The following is a 5,638-nucleotide window of genomic DNA, read 5'->3' as shown; positions in this document are numbered from 1 at the left end:
TTAACCTAAAAATTCCTTGCCAGGAGTTTTAGCTTAGAAGTGATTCCAGAACATTTTCAGTGAACTCTGAGCCAGGAATGGATGAAAAATCCTATCTTAGTGAGGAGGTGTGGTTGACCCCGTTGCTAGGTATGAGTCATCATTTCAAAAGCCGTGATTGGTTGATCCTACAAGTTTGATGAAAATGAACTTTTGGTGATAATGAGCAAAGGATGTACCCTCAAATCAATAAACATAATTATACACTCTAATCTTATGCAGACTATAATTGTAAATAATATTTCACATTCAAGAAAATATCTGGAAAATGAATAGTAAGCTGTAGGGGTTATAGCCTAACATTAGAATCTAAAATATGTGAAAACTTAAGCTCATTACACCCTGTTCAAATAATGATTTGTGTCTCATTTGCTCATATTAATATCCTAGCTGGCATATTTTGTACTTTCACTTCCATATGGACCCCATTGAAAACAAGATGGCCTATCTCAAGGGGCTGTCCTTAATGAAGTAGAAATTGCAACGTTACAACTCAGTGTGAACTTAACGAGGGTAACACAGCTCAGCTTTTAACAATGTCTGTGATTGCTGGCTGGTCTATTTATGAAGGCTTGTTAACAAATATCCTACAAACACAGAAAATGGAGAAAAAAAGGAATCGCAAGCCGAACTGGACTGAGGAGCAAGGTTTGTTGCTGGCCCAGTTGGTGAACGAACATAAAGGTATGTTACGAGGAAAATTTGGCCCAACTGTCACTAGCCAAGGCAAGAGGCGTGCCTGGGACACAATATCCCAAACAATCAATGCCTATTTTCCACTGGTGGTGCGGACAGGCGACGATTGTGAGAAAAGGTGGTATGTGCTGCAGTCCAAGGCAAAAGATGAGATTGCAGCACACAAGCGGGAATCCTCACTCACAGGTGAGCAAAATACTATGGCCTACCACATAATCTGGCAATTTGCTCCTGCTGGCAAAGTTAATTTACATGCCTAAGTACTGTGTTCATTGACTGTTTCTTTCTAGGGGGTGGACCACCTGCAAAGCGGCTGTCCCAGGTGGCCGACACTGTCTTTCAAGTCCTGGGACACTCTGAGGTCAGTGTCACCGGGCTGCCAACAGGCATTGACACGTCAATGATGCAGGCCCTTGAAATGCAGCAAAGGTAGGACACAGGGTTATTCATATCAACAGTGTTTATTCATTGCAGAAGCCATTTCATGTGTTATCCATGCTCATTGTATTAAATTAATTTAATCAAAACAATAATTAAACTAGGCCTATGTATTTCTGTAGCATGGAGCCATCACAAGAACCGGGCCCATCAAGTTTGCCGCCTGAACCATCTGCAGCTGCTACTCAGGATAGCCCGGCGGATCAAACACCATTCCCATCCGCAGCACCTGCTCCGTCAGCATCCCTGCAGGAGAGAAGATTGCAACTCACAATTGATGTGTTTGAACAACAAAAAAAAGTCCTTTCCCTTCAGGAGGAGTACTACCGCCTTAAAATTGAACACCTAAAAAATAAACCATTTAGAGATTGTGTTCTGTGTCTTGCATTTAACAGTTGCAGGTGATGTGCAGTAAAACTGTGGTAGTTCTTAATACCATCACAAGTTCTCAAATGACATGGGGCTACAGCTTGCCTGAAATGTAAATTTGTGAAGTTTGCCCTGTAAGGCAGTCCACTCTGGGCTCGGTTCCCCTGTGGAATGTGAATATCTTCTTCACCACCATCCTCATCGTTGTCTCCATCCTCATCCTCATCGCCATCCTCCAGAGGTTCTGCAATCTGTCTAACCTTGCAAATATTGTGTAATATTGCACAGGCTATGATGACTTTGCTGACTTTTTCAGGCCTCAGCCGCACCTCTCCGTGGAGAACATGAAAGCGCCTCTTAAGCTGGCCTATGCCACGCTCCACCACCGCTCTTGTTGTCTTGTGGGCCCTACAATAGAATACAGACCTTTAATTATTTGATGGAAATATTGCACTACTTGGATGCTCTAACATATTGCTTGCATTTCATTTCCATGATTTTTGTATTGTTTGGCTTACCTGTTATAGTTTAGTTGGGGCCCTTGGCGTGGCTGGAGGTAAGGTGTAAGGAGCCATGGTTTGCATGGGTAGCCACTGTCCCCTAACAAGTGGCAATTAGCTGGCACATAGCGTCTCTCAAAAAGCTGTCTGATGCCACTCTCGGAGACCATTCTCGCATCATGTGTGGAGCCTGGCCATTTAGCCACAATGTCCAAAATCTTCCAGGCCGCATTGAACACTATTTGCACATTGATGCTGTGGAAATTCTTCCTGTTAACAAAGACAGCCTCGTCCTCTGATGGCGCAATTATTCTCACATGTGTTCCATCAATTACACCCACAACGCCAGGGAATCCTGCAATGTCCATAAATGCCCTTTTATGTGTGTGTAAAGTGCGGGCATCCAGCGGGAATGAAACAAATTGTGTCACAATATTAGGTTGTGACAAAGCTGTCAGTGTTTGGGTGATGACTCTGCTGACGGAGGATTGGGACAGACCCAAGTCATCACTGCTGCATTGTTGCATTTTCCCTGTTGCCAAATACCTCAGGGTTGTGATTACTTTCTTCTCCGGTGTAATAGCGTTGTGGCGTCGAGTTGGTGAAGTAATTGCATCTCTAAGGAGATCCACCACAAACATGATTCCTGCACGATCCAATCTGTAGCGTCTCAATAATTCCCTGTCATCCAGTGTTTGCAGGACATCTCTCCTGCCTCCTCTGTTGGCCATTTTGTGCAGCTGCTTAGGGTAACTCCTAAGCCACTAAAAGTCCTCTTCCCTGCTCTTAGCAGATCTCGCCTTAGGAGCCCTTTTAAGCGCTAGGACTCTTGAGGAATAGCTTTTATATTAACTGGGATTTTCGTGTCACTTTTAGGGGAAATTCTAAGAAAACGTCATGCCTCTGAGAATTTGGCCGCTAGGAGCCACTTTTTGCACAAAAATTCTTTAGAGATACGGGCCCAGTTTTCTACTCGGAGACGCTTTGTGGATACGGCCCCAGGACAGCACACTGACTTGCTGTGTGTTTAATTACCTCCCCTCTCCTCTAACCATCAGGTTTCTCTTTGTATTCAAACATGGCTCTCCATCAGAGCGGGAGTGTAATGCTGTTATGCCTACCCCAGATCAATACCAAGGCAACATATGGTTGAGACAGAGATGTTTAGTAGTACACAGATGGCCAAGTGGAGATGCAGAGAGGGCAATTGAATTAGTTAACATTGATAATGTGCCAATTGGGACTCTCAGCTCCTAAATTGCCCTGTTATATTCCATTCCGCTGGGCAGATGGATCTCTTCAAGGCCTGCTCTCAGATCAGTGTGTGTTGAAAATGGCATATGGTTGTCTTTATGGTCCTGGCCTAGAATCAGTCGGTGTGCTGTATTGGCTAGTGATACTGTATATTGCACCTTCAGAGGCTGGACTGAGATCAGATAGTCTATAATCTGAACATGATGGGATTGTTATCAGGTACTGGAGACAAGAAAGGAGAGCTCTCAGGCATAAGTCAATGAAAAGCCAAATAAACAATATAATCTCAGCTTTCATATGTTGTTGATATTCTTTTTTTGTAAGATTGTATTTCGTTTTCCCACAATTAATTAAACATTTAGACATACATACTGTAGATTCACAAGACTCGACATGACTAGGCAAGGACTTATTGCACAACAGTCAAAACAGTTGTTAATATTCTACGTCTCACTCAACACACTGACTATGACATACTGTTGCCTGCAGTCTTCTTCCTCTTCCACCCTTAGATCCACAACGGCAGGCATAGGGTAGACAATATATGAACTTCAATATGATAAGCAATATACTGTTCATAGAAATACCAGCCTCAAGGCCTGTTTGACCCTATATAAACTGAGGGAAAGGATCCACAGCACAACCACAACTCCCTCCAACCACCCCTGACATTACTCTTGTCTCTCCAGCTTATGCTGCTCGTTTGCTGTAATTAAACAGAACAACAACGTACCGTGAGGAGCTGAGCGGGACTGTAAAGGGTCTGTTTGAGATGTGCCTGGGCCCTGATGGGGGATAACAGCACTTCAATCCACCTCATTAGGCCTTTAACAGCCCAAGGCATAATGAGAGCAGGCAGTGCGACCAGCGGGCCCCAGCTCAGACCTCAGGTAGCATTTATGAGCAGATCACTCAATGTGATGAGGAACAATAGCATTAAGGTTGATGGGGAACAGCAATACAGGTTCACTGGGCTAATGGTTCGAGCAATGTAATGCAACATTAGCACTTAATTCTATAAGAGACAGGCTTGTTGAAAGCAGTTATGTGCCAATTACTCAAGGGCCTGCAGCTGTGATGGGAGCAGGTAATCCAACATCCTACGGAGGCAATCAGGACATGCAGGATTTCTATTGGGAGGACTTTTTGACAACAGATTAGCCCATTTGCAAAGTATGACAAGCAACCTGTTATTATACCACAATCAATGTCTATGTTATTCATTTGGCCTGACGTCTTTGTATTCCAATTTCCCTGCCTTAATTATTTATTGACCAAGATGAGAGTGGGAATTGGGCATTGATAAGGGGCATGGAAGTGCAGTGGGTTCACACAATTCCGTGAAAAGGGCTAATAATGCCACCTGCCCGCTTTCTTCCATGCCCTCCTCCAAATGATGCCCCTTGCTTGACTTATTCCATCCCTCCATCTCTCACTCCATTCCTGCGTGCCAGCCTGTGTGACCCTGTAGTGACGGGTTTCTCCTGCTGATGGGCGTTCATTAGAGCAGGGCTGTCAGCGGGCCTGACCACGCAGGGAACACAGTGTGATCATCACAGGTAAAGGCTCCAGCAGTGCCAGGGTGTCGTTCACCAGGCAGCGCCGTCCTCATGCTACTGCATGTCACGCCTGTGTGTCTCAAAGCTGGGGAGAGGAGAGGGAGAGGAGAAGGAGAGTGGGCGCAGGCAGCCGCATTAGAGCCGTGTTCCCCATCAGCCATTCACAAGTCTGAATACTGTCCTCTTATCAAAGCCTGATTAACAAACCCATCCCACAGAGAGAGAGAGGGGGATGAATCACCGTCTAATGACCTCCTCCTCTGCCTACTCTTCCTTCCATCCACCCCTCAACCTCTCCTTCCCTCCATATCTCTGCCTGCACTGTATTTTGTTACATTCTCCTAATGTTCTCTCGCCCCACGCTCTGTCCCTCCTTGGACACCCTGTAACCATTTCCCCATCAGATAATGGATGCATGGAGGCAGAATACACATTACAATCATTAGCGAATGGTGAGACACTGCTGTGTATTGAGGCAGAACTCCTCAATACAGAAACAAAGGAGGGTGGTCTTGAGATGGCCGCCAGCAGGGAAGTCATATGAACCTGGGAAGAATGTCAGCACAGTCAGTGGGGACCACTGGGCAGGATATGAGACCTTCTCTACCCACCAGTCACTCAGTGTGGTACAGGGAGGTAGGGGGGCAGAGCATGGGTCAGAGTGGTTTCTCATGATGCTCTGTGCATATGGGGCTTCCTCATCTCTCAACACCTCACACTGTACAGAGTTACTGAAACAACACCTACACAGACAATATTGAATGTGACCCAGTCAGTGTCAAT

The 5,638-nt window shown here is 45.3% G+C and overlaps 2 long non-coding RNA genes across 2 annotated transcripts; one reads left to right on the top strand and one right to left on the bottom strand.

Moving 5' to 3' along the window:
• Positions 1–495: 495 nt before the first annotated feature.
• LOC311127820 lies at positions 496–1,546 on the top strand. The gene is made up of 3 exons (XR_014613147.1): positions 496–723; positions 835–1,164; positions 1,296–1,546. It is a non-coding gene; the product is annotated as an uncharacterized lncRNA (long non-coding RNA).
• Positions 1,335–2,103, bottom strand: LOC311127821. Its single transcript, XR_014613148.1, has 3 exons — positions 2,061–2,103; positions 1,648–1,950; positions 1,335–1,419 (listed from the first exon to the last, which is right to left on the bottom strand). It is a non-coding gene; the product is annotated as an uncharacterized lncRNA (long non-coding RNA).
• Between the last annotated feature and the right edge of the window lie 3,535 nt (positions 2,104–5,638).

Source organism: Coregonus lavaretus (assembly GCF_964263955.1).
Source record: "Coregonus lavaretus genome assembly, chromosome: 4".
NCBI classification, from domain to species: Eukaryota; Metazoa; Chordata; class Actinopteri; order Salmoniformes; family Salmonidae; genus Coregonus; species Coregonus lavaretus.
This window is presented reverse-complemented; position numbering and strand designations above follow the sequence as displayed.